This window comes from Melanerpes formicivorus, unplaced genomic scaffold, assembly GCF_026170545.1.
Source record: "Melanerpes formicivorus ecotype bairdi unplaced genomic scaffold, bMelFor1.0.p_v2 SCAF_1, whole genome shotgun sequence".
Lineage (NCBI taxonomy): Eukaryota > Metazoa > Chordata > Aves > Piciformes > Picidae > Melanerpes > Melanerpes formicivorus.
This window is the reverse complement of record NW_027142353.1, coordinates 43,101,707-43,116,365: the sequence shown is the minus strand read 5'-3', so window position 1 is coordinate 43,116,365 and position 14,659 is coordinate 43,101,707. Positions and strand designations below refer to the sequence as shown.

At 43.5% G+C, this 14,659-nt stretch overlaps 1 pseudogene; it reads left to right on the top strand.

Annotated features, from left to right (window-relative positions):
- LOC137444756 (arylsulfatase D-like) overlaps positions 1-14,284 on the top strand; it is a 38,360-nt pseudogene extending 24,076 nt beyond the window's left edge.
- The last annotated feature ends 375 nt before the right edge of the window (positions 14,285-14,659 follow it).

Here is a 14,659-nt window from a genome sequence, read left to right as displayed (position 1 = left end):
GTTGATAATCTTGGATTGAGGTCTGGAGTAAATTCAGGGCAGTTTTCATCCCCCCCAGACAGGATCAGTTTCACTAAAACTACCCCTCATAGCTATATTGGCTAACCTATTCTTAAAGACCTTCAGTGATTACTCAAATATTCCATTTTTATTTCACTGAAGGCTTTTTCCTTGTACTTAGTTTGAACTTCCTTGCTGCAGTTTAAGCAACAGATCTTGCCCTATTCACCAATCCACAGAGCAAAGATTCTTCCTTTCCTGTTTGCAACAGCCTGTTCATCCTTTCTGCAGACTCCTCCAATATACTTTTACTCCCTTCTAGTTTCATTTTGTCTTTAAATATTCTAATTTATCTAATCTAATCCATAAACCAAAGCACTATTTAAAATGTTGCAGCATCATAGAATCATTGAATATCTTAAGTGGGAAGGCACCCATAAGGATAAGGAAGTCCAACTCCCTGTTCCTTGCAGAATTACCTAAAACTAAATCCTATGACTAAGAGCATCATCCAGAAGTGCCTTGAACTCTGACAGGCTGGGTGCCATGGTCACTTCACTGGGAAGACTGTTACCAGTGATCAGCCACTCTCAGTGAAGGGCCTTTTCCTTATGTCCAAACTGAGTTTCACTGACACCGATCCAGAATGCCCTGTTTGGAGTCTTACTTGAAACACTTCCCCTTTTCACACTAGACAATTATTTATGTCAGGACTGGCAGATATCATGATTACTCTTTTCTTGATAGAGTTTTCCAGTTTCTCATTTATCATATACATGCTTCTAGACCTTTTATGTGGCTGTCTTGGAACACAGTGTCAAAAGTCTACAAATCTTAATTCTGTAGTATCTCTTGTATGTGCTCCCTGCAGACTCTCAGGATTCAAAAGTTACTGTGACAGCTTGGGCAGCTTGGCACTTATCGTGTAATGAAGCCTGAGAACTGCCCCCATGACTAACAGGAAATTATAGAATAAGATTCAGGTGCCTTGACCTTTACTCGTCATCAAAATGTGCATTGCCTAGTAATAAGTTACTTAATGAGCTACACAAGCAATGTTTGATATGGCTGGGATCTCATTCAGGAACAGGCCTAAATGCTAAATTAGCCTTCAGTTCTGAATATTAATTTTCTATACCAGTAACAGAAGCAAAAAACACAAGAGGCTCACATAAATAGCTCAAAACCTAACCTAGGAAATTCATTTCTACTAGGCGAACGTAAGTATGTTAGTAACAGCAGAGTCTGGAGAGGAAAGGTGGATGTGATTAAGCAGATATTTCAGCATGAGGGGACAATGAAGAAATCATGCCTGCCTAGAGAGGAGGAAAGAGGGGACAGAGTATCAATTTAGATAGTAATAACAGAAAGGCATTCCCATTCAAGTCCACACAGAGCAGACAGGGGATATCCCAGTGAAACTAACTAGCAATGGCTCAATTTTTTTTTTTTAGTTTTTTTTGTTTGTTTGTCTGTTCATTAATATCTCGAGAACTCACCACTGTTGTTAAAAACAGTAAGATGGGTAAATTACACATATGAATCATTAAAACAGCTGTGAGTGAATAACAAAGCACAAGATACCATTGTCTTACCTAGCACAGATTATTGCACAAGCAGTTGGACTTGTCCTTATAATCTGCCATGCCACCCTGTCAGCCTTTAAAACCAGCCTCTGGAACCTTGGCTCTCAGCTGTAACTAGGACCACAGCTCCTACATAGCAAAACCTGGCATTACTTAGCAAAGTCAGAGGCTACTATAAACTACAATTCAGCTGCTGATTTACTGCTGAGCTGATGAGCTAGTTTCATGTTCTGTTTGCCAGTTTTCCTACAGCACTTTCCAGCAAAGCCTTGTTTCTGCCCTTGATAGGAGGAACAACAGAACAAAGGTCATACAGGTACCAGAGCTTCAACATTTTGAAATTTTTGTTTTCTGACTGGACCCTCAAATTGGAGTTTCATTAATATCCCCATCCTTGACATCTAGAATTCATATCTTTAATTAATAAATGGTTCTCACTTTGAAACACTATTCATAATAATGAATTGTAAGAGAGACAATGCATGGAGGAGATAACTTAGAAGAAGACTGGAGGAATGCAAGAGAAACCAAGTTAAGAAACACTCACTTGATTGCCTCATGACAACTTCAGCAGAAATGTAGGTGGGAAGTCTTTATCACTGTACCATTTTCAGAGTACTCCTTGATTTACTGCATTAATTCTGCACTCTTCTATTTGGGACCACCTCAGAGCATCCCTGGGACTGTAAACTTTGAAAGGACAATCAAACATTATCCTAATTCTCCTCACTTACCCTCCAGGGCTGCAAATAATTTGACAATGACCCTGCTGCTCCTGTTTATGAGCTTTCTGACCACCAAGCTGCCCTTTGATACTTCCTCTGGCACCAAGTAGGGCTGCAACCACAAAGTCGGATTTTGCTCATTATTAATAACTGATTTTTTTTTCCTGTCAGTATGGTGGCGGCCTTGGTATGGTGACGGCAGTATGTCTCACCTACCTGAAGAGATCCAGCCATGGTAATGACTCAGCCAAAGGCTGTTAGAAAAACAGTAGATACCCAGACAGAGCCAGTGCACAAGCACACAGGTGTCCAGGCGGCTAGATGCAGAGAGTGCTGGAGCCTGGCACTTGGAATGAAGGGTGAAAGAGACAACACCTGTGTGAGGTGTGACCAAGTGAATTATCTTCTCAATCCGGTGGCCGAGCTAAAGGACAAAGCATCAAGACTCAGGACTATAAGAGAATGCGAAAGGGAGTTAGATATGTGGGAGCAGGCTTTACAGACCTCCCCTGTTGAGGGAGGCACCCCTGGAAACAGGGGGCGTGGGTACAGGTCCCTGTTAGGAGAAGCATGGGGAATCTATCCCGGCCTTCTTTGCCTCCCCCATTGCCCTTGCATAGTAAGTATGAGGCCCTGCAGATTGAGGGCAATGTGGATGAGAAGACAGAAGACAAACCATCTGAGGGGATGCCTAAAGCAAATCAGTCCCCACAAACCATCAGGACTAGTGCCATAAAGAAAAAGAGAAGGGTAATTGTTGTTGGTGACTCTATCATGAGGGAAACAGAGGGCCCTATCTGTCATCCTCACCCATCTCACAGAGAAGTCTGCTGCCTACCTGGGGCCCAGGTAAAGGACATCACCAGCAGACTACCCAAGCTAATCCAGCCCTCTATTACCCATTGATGGTAATCCAAGCTGCAGTATCAGGCAAGCTGACTGCAGCTCTAATGCTTTCCTGAGCTTTCAACAAGCACCCCATCATTGCTGATGTCATGCTCAATTGCAGCATAAAAAAGAACAAGCCAGTGATAGATAGCTGTGTCCCTGTGTCTGCTGATAATGGGGGACAGCATGTGTGTGACCAAACTCAGGTGCCTGGAGCTGAGCTGTTTTTTCTATAGTCACTAAAGAAATGCAGATTCACCTCCTTCTAATGAGCACAAATGGACTAGATCAACCATACCTGTTTCACTTCACTAACTTGAAAAGAGAGCTGAGACAGATCACCTTGAATACAAAAATCACTCTCATAGTTAGTTGAGATTAATTGCACATTCTGTGACCAGATATGTGACAGTAACTGTAAAGTTGATGGATTTGTGGTGCTGCAGGGCTCAGTTGTTCAGTATTTTTCATTCCACACAGCTGAAAAAAAAGCAGAAGTCTGTAGGAGAAGTCTGTTTTCGGATAGCTTTGGAAGGCTATGGGGAAGATTTGCCTTTGCTTGAATTAGAGAAGGCTATGATTAGTCTTTGACTCAGAAAAGAATGTAAACATCTTGTAACTGAAGGAGAGAAATTAGGCAGAATTTGGTTGGATGTGTTAAAATATTGTTTTGTTATTTTAGCCTTTTGTGTGTCTTAATTACACACATGCCAGTAGAAAATAAGCAATTAAGATGTGCCTTCTGATAGACTATATAATTTTGCTGTATAACATAATAAACATCTTCACCTGCTTATGTTTTGTCCTGGAAGCTATGCTCGGGGTGATTTGAACATCTATACAACAACAGAAGTTGATGGAGCAGGCTATGCCAACTTATCTCCTCATATTTTAGAAACTAGAATGAGCCGCTTTAAATTTTGGTTTGCTTTCCTTATCTGTCAATTGAGAGGGACATAACTAGAGTTAGTTGAGAAATCAGCAGCATGTACACCAATGCAGGCAGTCTAGGTAACAAACAAGAGGGACTGGAAGTCTTGGTTCTTGTAGTTGCCGTTACAGAAACATGGTGGGACAATTCACACAATTGGAGTACTGCATTGGATGGTTACAAGCTCTTTAGGAGAGACAGGCAAGGGAGAAGAGGAGGAGGGGTGACCCTGTATATTAGGAAATCTCTTGTGCCACAGAACGTGAGGTAGAGGATGAAAGGATTGAATGCAAGGCAGCAAGTTGTGCCTGTCAATTACCCTGGTGGACAGGATGGGAGTTGTCAGACTGCTGAAGAATTTCAGACTGCAGCTGGAGCATGAGCAGCACTCACTCTCCATGTATGTAGCATTAGGATTTCAAATGTTATTTCTGAACCAAGCTAATGTTTAGAAAATGAGACCTGGGATTTTTAATTTTATGGATGTGTGGAGACCAGTGATTAGCAGTTATTAGCAGTTATTTTCAATTACAGGTAGTTCAGACATCCTGAGGTACCATTCTTGTAATTCTCCTGGAAGTAAACAATAACCATAGTGAAGGCATGGTTCACAGCTTTTCATTTCTTTCTATGAGAAGATGACCCAACTACTGGATGAGGGAAAGACTGGATATTGTCTACCTAGACTTCCAAAAAGCCTTTGACACTGTTTCCCACAGAATTCTCATGGCCAAACTGGCTGCTCATGGCTTGGATGAGCACAGGCTCTGCTGGATAAAGCACTGGCTGGGCAAAGAGGCCCAAAGAGTGGTGGTCAATGGATTTAAATCCAGCTGGTGGCCAGTCACAAGTGGTGTTCCTGAGGGCTTAGTGTTGGGACTACTTCTGTTTAACATCTTTATTGATGACCTTGATAAAGACAGAGTGTGTCAGCAGTAAGTTTGCAGATGACACCAAATTAGATGGGAGTGTTAATCTGCATGAGGGTAGGGAGGCTCTACAGAGGGACTTGGATAGATTAGATACATGGGCCAATGTGAATTCCAGGTCCTGCATGAGGGTCACAACAACCCCAAGAAGTGCTAAAGGCTTCAAGAAGTGTGGCTGGAAAGCTGTCTGTCAGAAAGGGACCTGGGGGTTCTAATGGAGAAGCAACTGAATATGATCAAGCAGTGTGCCCAGGTGGCCAAGAAAGCCGATGGCATCCTGGCTTGTATTAGAAGTGCTGTGTCTGGAAGGAGTAGAGAGATGAACACCCCGTTGTACTCAGCTCTGGTGAGGCCACACCTTGGGTATTTTATCCAGTTTGGGTTGTGTCACCAATCCTGGATGTGTTTAAAGGTCATTTGGATGTGGTACTTCGGATATGGTTTAGGGGAGAGCCTTGTAGACTAGATTTATCAGTTGGACTTAGTGATCCTGAGGGTCTTTTCCAACCTGTTGCAGTTTGAGCTGGGTGCCCCCCTGCAATGTTTACTTCCTGTGTCCAGAAGTCCAGCCCAGAGGGGTGGACACAGGAAATTATGTAGTATTTCATACCACAATCCTTTGCACCACTATAAGATCCAGTGCCGAGTCTAGCACTTTCTCTTTTCTTCCTCCTCCGTCAGCCAGTAACTGGGGGAGATGTCTCCTGGCTTTGGGCCTGGCTAGGCCCAAGGCCATGGGGGGATGGGCAGTCTCAGATCTGGCCAGCTGAGACTAGCCTAGCAGTGAGAGGGGGAAGAAGGAGCCCTGGGGGTCTTGGGTGTACCCTCAGGTGGGGATGGGATCTCTCTGGGTCTGTTTTGGGATCTTTCTTTGTCACTGCGCTTTTGGCTTTCTGTGAAAGTTCACCACTTTCTATCACTTTTGCAATCCGTTTGTCTGAGTGTTTATTGTTGCCAGTGGTGGAAAAGGGGGCTGCCTCAACCCAGCACACAACCTGAGTGTTTGTGATTTTGTTCCCTGAAATGGAAGTTGCCAAGAGCCCTGTGAGCTCAAGACTTCATACAGAAAAAGAAATGCAACTAACTGCATTGACTAACAGCTAGTTTTAGTTACATGTCACTGGTGCTTCTATGCTTTTTGTTCAAATGCCTTAGACACTCATGCTTTCTTGTGTTCTTTAGAGGAGTCTAATATAGATGCTAGAAATTGTTTACTATTGAAGAAGCTTCTTCTCCCTTACTGGCAGCCAAATGCAGTCCATATGCCATTTGTTCCGTCTTATTACTCATGAAGAATCAGGCTTCCTAGTCTTGGAAAGGGCCCCTAGTACTCTGACAGGACCAACCAGCTTTGCAAATATCTGTGGATTTTTTATAAAAGGTAAGATTGAAATAGGTGGTTTTGTTTGTGTGGCTTTTGTTTTGGTTTGGGTTTTTTTTGAGTAATCCCAGTATCCCAAGTGAACCAGGTGGCCTTTTAGTGATAAAAAAATTGAATTAGATGAAAGACGCTTGCTAAAACATACTGCTGTCTTTTATCTTCTCCACATAAGCAGACAAGATGGGGAATGCTACACACAAAGCTAGAAAATTCCCTAGTTAAGAAACAAACAGAATTTTACATGTGGCTGTTGGGATGCATGACATACATAGTCAGTATCTATCTAAGCAAGGGAAGCAAGTATGGTTTATGAAGCCACCTTTGTATCTGTCCTTAGGAATTGCCTCTCCAGCCAGGTGAACCATTGTTGGGAAAATGTCCGTGAGGCTTGTCAATTCATTGATAACTGTCTCTGCAGGCAACACTCCTGGCACTCTAACTATTCCTGGGACATGAATCCCTCCTTCCCAGCCTCCCATTCCTTTTCCACCTGTTTGAGAAAGGGGAGAAAAAGGTTTTTTTTTAAAAAAATTAGATCCTTATTATGCATGTATAATAAAAGATTTAAAAACTTTTAAAACAGAAAACTGGAAATCAGTAGAATGACTACAATGCAAATTCTGTTCTTCAAAAGAAAGTATTATTAACATTTTTATTTTACACTCCTTTCTAGGGTGGTATATGCAGCAACCCACTATGAAGGATTTTTGGCAGAAGAGGAACAATTCCATCCTCTGATATTCTGATCCATATTTTGCATTGATTGTCATGTCTGTGAATGTCCACTCTCTAGTATCATAGAATCATAGAACCAATAAGGTTGGAAAAGACCTCAGAGATTATCAAGTCCAACCTACACACATGTACTACACACACATGTACGAGAGGCCGTTTTGGCTTGAGAGCCGACCGGAACCAGCATTTGGGACTGCTCCGCTTGAATCGTGAGCTTTCTGCTTGGCTTTTTGCTTTCCTTTTGGGGCTTTGCAGGTCGGGAGGACCCCTGGCTGGCAGGGAGGTCTGGCAGGATCATCCTCTCATGAGCCTGCTTGGGATCCGGAGCGTGATGTCAGCCGCAGGAGGTTTAAATTGAGCCCGGGCTGCGCGCACGATGCCATTTTGGCTTGAGAGCTAGCCTTCCTGCAGCTCACATTAAAAAAAAAATTACAATAATTTTTTTCAGTCAAACGTTGAACCATGGTTGTCAGTCAGATGAAGGGTAGAAAAACAGCATCTACCCAGACAGACTTGCTGTATCAGCATGCAGGAGTCCAGGCTGCCAGCTGCAGTGAGAGCTTCAGCCTGGCAGTTGGAATAGAGGGGGAAGGAGAGAACACCTGTGTCAAGTGTGACCAGGTGAACTTTCTCCCCAGTCTGGTGGCGGAGCTGAAGGATGAAGTGGCCGAGCTGAAGGATGAGGTATCTAGGCTCAGGTCAATAAGGGGAAGCAAAAGGGAGATCTTCCCTACTGAGAGAAGGGTCCCTGGAAACAGGGAGGGATGGATACAGGTCCTTGCCAGGGTTGGCAAGGGAAATCCATGCCAGCCCTCTCATCCTCTTCCACTGTCCTTGCATAATAAGTATGAGGTCCTGCAGGCCAAGGGCAGTGGGGTTGAGAAGGCCGAGGAGCAGCCATCTGGAGAGGAGCCTAAGGCCAAGTGGTTCCCACCAGCTATAACGACCAGCTCCACAAAGAAAAGGAGAAGAGTTATAGTTGTTGGGGACTCTTTCCTGGAGGGTACGGAGGGACCCATATGTCGCCCCGACCCATCCCACAGGGAGGTCTGCTCCGTACCCGGGGCGCGGGTTAGGGACATCACAAGGAAACTCCCAAAGTTAATCCAGCCCACTGACTATTACCCTATGCTGGTAATACAAGCAGGGAGTGACGAAATTGACAAGAAAGGCACCAGGGCAATTAAAAGAGAATTCAAGGCCCTGGGACAATTGATTGATGGGGCAGGAGCTCAAGTGGTGTTCTGTTCAGTTCCCTCAGTGGCAGGGGTGTACACTGAGAGGAACAGGAGAACTCATGACATCAACAATTGGCTCAGGGGATGGTGCCAGCAGCAGAATTTTGGTTTCTTTGATCATGGGGCAACTTTTACTGCACCCGACCTGCTGGGTCCTGATGGGGTGCATTTATCTAGAAAGGGTGAGAGAGTCCTAGCACTAGAGTTGGCAGGGCTCATTAGGAGGGCTTTAAACAAGGTCTGATGGGGGTGAGTGAGGAAATCAGTCCCTCTGAAGAGGAAAGAGTGGAACACAAATTAGGGTTAATTGGGAAGTCGTGAGCCCAGCTGAAGTGCATGTACACCAATGCATGCAGCATGGGCAATAAGCAAGAGGAGCTGGAAGTCCTGGTCCACCAGGGTGACTATGATATAGTCGCCATCTCAGAAACATGGTGGGATAACATGTATGATTGGAGTGCTACACTGCGGGCTTACAGGCTCTTTAGGAGAGACAGGCGAGAGAGGAGAGGAGGAGGGGTGGCTCTATATATTAGAGAGTCACTCTCTGCCACAGAACTTGAGGTGGAAGATGAAGGGATTGAGAGCCTGTGGGTTAAAATCAGAGAGCAGCTTAACAAATTTGACATCCTGGTTGGAGTCTGTTATAGACCACCCAACCAGGATGAGGAGGCAGATGAATTATTCTATAAGCAATTGGAGGCTGTCTCAAGATCATCAGATCTTGTCCTTGTCGGCGACTTCAACCTGCCAGATATCTGCTGGGAATTTAATTCAGCAGAGAGGAGGCAGTCCAGAAAATTCCTGGAGCACATGGAGGACAGCTTCCTGATGCAGCTGTTAAGCGAGCCTACCAGGGGACAGGCTCTGCTTGACCTGCTGTTCTCCAATAGGGAAGGGCTGGTGGGAGATGTGATCGTGGGAGGCTGCCTAGGGTGCAGTGACCACGAGATAGTGAAGTTTTCAATATGCAGGGAGATAGGGAGGAGCACCAACAGAACCCTCACCTTGGACTTCCAGAGGGCAAACTTCAGCCTGTTTAAGAAACTTGTTTGTAAAGTTCCCTGAGTACCAGCCCTCATGAACCAAGGGGTTCAGGAGGGTTGGACCTACTTCAAACAGGAGCTCCTGAAGGCACAGGAACTGGCAGTTCCCACGTGCCAAAAGATGAGCCGGCGGGGAAGGTGATTGGTCTGGATGAGCAAGCATCTCCTGGAGGATTTAAGGGGAAAAAAGAGGCTGTATCACCTTTGGAAGGAGGGGAAGGCTTCTCGAGGTATGTTCAAGGAAATTGTTAGATTACGTAGGAACAAAATTAGAGAGGCAAAGACCCAGTTGGAACTGAAGCTGGCCACCTCTGTCAAAGACAATAAAAAGCATTTTTACAAATACATTAACAGTAAAAAGAAGGGCAAGAAGAACCTCCACTCCTTATTGGACCTGGAGGGGAACACTATGACTGAAGACGAGGAAAAGGCTGAGGTCCTGAATACCTTCTTTGCCTCAATGTTTAAGAGCAAGGTAGGAGTTCAGGACGAGTGGCCTCCTGAGCTAGGCGATGGGGTCGGGGAGCAGTGTAATGCCCCGGAAATCCATGAGGAATTAGTTCGGGACCTGCTGAGCCACTTGGACACTCACAAGTCCATGGGACCAAATGGGATCCATGCTAGGGTGCTGAGAGAGCTGGCAGATGTGCTGGCCAAGCCACTCTCCATCATTTTCCTCCAGTCCTGGCTCACTGGAGAGGTCCCAGATGACTGGAAACTGGCCAATGTGGTCCCCATCCACAAGAAGGGTCGGATGGAGGAACCTGGAAACTACAGGCCAGTCAGCCTGACCTCAGTGCCAGGGAAAGTGATGGAGCAGATTATCCTGGCGGCAATAACTGCGCACCTGAAGGACGGCCAAGGGCTCAGGTCCAGCCAACATGGATTTAGGAAGGGCAGGTCCTGCCTCTCCAACCTGATCTCCTTCTATGATCAGGTGACCCATCTGGTGGACATGGGGAGGCCTGTGGATGTGGTCTACCTGGACTTCAGCAAGGCCTTTGACATCGTCCCCCACAGTAAACTGCTGTCTAAGCTGTCAGCTCGAGGCTTGGACTGCAACACTCTCTGCTGGGTTAGGAACTGGCTGAAGGGCATATTCAAGAACTGGTACAGGGAGTAATGCATTTGCAGATTGATAATGAAGGATGGTTTGAAGGATTGTTTAAAGAATGGGGATTCTCTGGTGGGCTTCTTTTGATTGTTAAAACTGGGTTGTTAATTTTGGTAATTGTGATTTTAATGTTACTCATGTTGCCCTTTGCAGCAGATGATCAAAGCCACATTTTTAGCACAAAAACAGAAAGGGGGAATTGTGGGAAACTGTGATGAATCTGTGAACCCTTTGATGTGCCAAGAAGAGATTAACCTCTAAAGTTAATCATCATGGGGTCTGTGTTTATAGGTTGGACTCGATGATCCTCGAGGTCCTTTCCAACCTAAGTTATACTGTGATACTGTGATACTGTATTGCTGTGTATCCATGAGAAAGTATTGTTATGTACCCGTGAATGAATACATTGTCATGTACCTTAGAATATCTGGAAAGTCCCTGAAATGAATGTGTAGTTTGTTTGAGGCTAAGAAACTGCAAGAAGAAACCAGGACTTAGCTCAGCAAGTAACTGTAGCAATGCTATCACTAACCAATAAGAATCTTGAGAAAAGTTAGTTAACCAATCAGACACAGCCACACTAACCTAACATACATACAAATATGTGTTGCTTGCTAGAATAAACAGAGTCTTTTGTCTCTATACTCTGCTTGCATTTATTTTCATCGCTTTGGCCATCACCTTTCTCCCTATACAGTGACAGGGAGACAGAGATACAACATGCAAAGTGTATTTTGTTGTATTTTGTGTTCCTGTGAAGCCAAATGCACAGCAGATCTCCTATGTCTGCCTTTCTACTTTTTTTACTTTTTTTTTTTTTTTGGTCCATTGAACCACAACTGCTTATGGCAGGGGGATTAGAAACCATTGGAGACATAGCCCATGAAAGACTGGCTAATCAAATATTACAGTATGCTCAACTTTCAGCCAAGCCATTAATTCTGACTGGGCTGACAGACTTTTAAGAGAAGTCTATCACATTCATATTACATATTTATTATCTATTTACTTCTATCTATTGGACAGGCTAGATACGAAGCTGTTTTGTCTTGATGTCATCCAGGCAGGACTCATCAATTAAGCCTTTCACTGAAGCCAGAAGAATCCTCTGTCTGTATGTCAGTCCCTTCCTCTACCACAGTTTATTAGTAACAGTTCATTTATTTCAGCTTGTTAAATTGATTGATTGTTACCAGGTGGGTTTGAGAGATGTTTGGATTGAAGAAACAGTTCCCTTTCCTTTGGACATACTATATTAACATCTTTCCCTAAAATTCACACACATCTTTCAAATTCTGTCAGAGCAGCTTCAGCAGCAAATTGCATATCCTTCTTTGCCTCGTGGAGATGACTGAAACCCCTGCTGCTTCCATCAGCACTGATTCCTACCACCTTTGTATTTTTTGATCACTATAACCTGGCTGTCTACTCAGCTCACCAACACAGGTTAATTGCCATTAACCTCACTGTATCCTTCCCAGTGAACAAGTAAGGAGCTGGCTCTCTGCAATCACAGTTACTATCTGCAGCTGTAAAACGCAAATGTTAAAATTTTGCAGAATCAAAACAAATCCTCCTCAGACACTCAGCATTTACTTCCTTGAGCTGCCCTGTAGTGTGAAAGTTATGGGGAGTTCAGCTCAACCATTTATGGAAAAAAATGACTATTTAGTTCCTTTTTTTCTGAACACTAATCGCACAAAAAACTCTTATGTATAGCTAGGTAAATCTACCTGCTCACCTCATATTTATCTGTTAAACGGTCATTTTAGCACTGTCAGAATAACATTCTGACTAAAGCCGGATAATCTGAAAAATGCACATGGCCCAAAGAGTACTTATTTAACTCCTACCAAGTACCCATACTCCCCAACCAACGGACCTAAGACCCAAATTCCATGCTCAGTGGACCCTGATGTTACAGACAATGTTTATGTTTTTGTCATGAGATAAATGCTGGTTTAGTCACAAGACAGGAAAATGTAGAAGAATGTGGAGCACATCCCAACCGGCAGCAAAGCACACATCCAAACAGAGCTAAAGCATACTTGCCCTTAGCAAGCTATCATGAAGTGAGCCCATTTCCTTTAGTAAATCCACCTCCTGCATCTTTTATCTCACAATTTCAGAAACTGAGTTATCTAAAATCGGTAACATTTCTACATGTATTATTCAAAAACATTTCAGAACATTGAGACATCGTCCCTCCACAGAAATGCAGTATCATGGCTTAGCGGGACATGGAAACCTTGAGGTGGAAATAGATACGTAGCCAGCCACCTAGCAACTGAAGAATTTAAGCTAAAAGATTATTGTTCCTCCTCACCTTTTAAGAAATTTTAATTACTTTTTTTTAATTACCAAAATATATTCTAGCAATAGTGACATAAAGACAGAAGAATAAAGCTTCAAACTCCCAGTTGTGAAGAACAGCTCCATGGGCAATAGAAGGAAAGACTATTAAGCAGATTCCATTGAACCAAAAAGAAAATGTCACGTAAGGACAATGCAGTTTTCAGTTATTTATGTTCAGTATTGCAGAAGTGACTCCAAGTGTTTAATGCTCCCTTTCTTCTTCTCTCCCTTTGTCAGACATAGTATCTAATTGCTGTCTTCTTGTTGGGCACATCCTTGTCTCCAAGTTCAGTGTAGTGATTTGTAAATACGGAGTCAGGAGTAGGGGAAAAAGGGGGCGGGAGGAAGAAGGACAATTTCCTGTTGGACTGCATTCAGATTTAGTCATAGTCATTTGTCATTTCTTCATTGAAAGTTAAATATCTGTGCTTATCCAGTGGTCAGTATGAGAGCTTGATAGAGTTACAAGTGCTAAAGATGCAAAATTTATAATAATGATTTAAAAACTAGACTTCAGATTTCAGTGTTCATGGCCTGCTATCACAACTCTATTTGAAAGTGTGCTGGAGAGTGAGCATGGAAATGAGCTGTGATGGGTTTTTCCCAGGTGCTTTTGGCCCAGATGTACAGAGCCAACAGAAGAACAACCTACCAGAACCTGCACCCAGAAACTGGGGGCTGCATACTCTGTTTTTCACCCTAAAAGATATGTAGAATTCTAAAGGGACACAAGAAAGTAGCAGAGATTCCCTCTTCACCCAGAATATTACACCTCATCATCCACATAACATGTATGAACCTGCATGTATCCAGAGCCCAGCTACACCCATGTGCCACAAAAGCCATTCTGAATCTCTGTCAGCTCCCAAGAGCTTTCCCCTCTGTGTGGCAACCACAACATAGGAACAACAAAGCAGATCACTTAAAATATGAACCAAACTTGTAGGGGTCTCCCCTGATTTCTACTGCTCTTTAGCTGTTCAAACATGGCTCTTCTGTGACAGGTGGCACCATATCAAAAGCTCATTATGCTACTCCAGTATTCCAACCAGAAGCCTCTGGGGCCTGTTTTGGAAGAGGAATTTGCACATGTTTCAGGGATGGTGTAACCCATCATGATCCTCCATTGCTGTTTGACCTGAGGAGAATTCTCCATCAGCTGACATTGAGCCCTTGTTCAACACTATAATGAGGAGAATAGGAAAAGCTGTAGAAGAGCATCACAAGACACCGACTCCAGTCTCACAGCAGCTATCTCCTTACAATAATATATGGAAGCCATGGCTGCAGCCATGCTGTGGCACATTCCCATTTTGTTGATGTGATGAAGAAAACAAAGCAGATGTCATTGTTTAATACCAAAATCAAAGTAGAATTCTCTTTAAAAGAGCTTACAGTTTTCACATTTACATGACCACAGTCCTAGAGATATGGGTCAAATGACACTGGAATAACTGAAATGGACACTATTGCTGTTTTTATTCAACCTTCTCCTTTATCCAAGTACATAATTCTAGAATCAATACCCAAATAAAACAAATTTTCTTTCCTGACCAATTTTCAAGCAAATTATGAATTCTAAAAAAACAAACTTTAATTACAGGTGTTTGTACAAGTAATATGCTTGTTGAGGCAACAGAACTGAGCCCAAGAGGGCACCTCTATTCGGACCTATTACATTTAATGGAAAAGCTGTCCTGTGTTTAAAGGCACAATTGCACATTTAAGTGA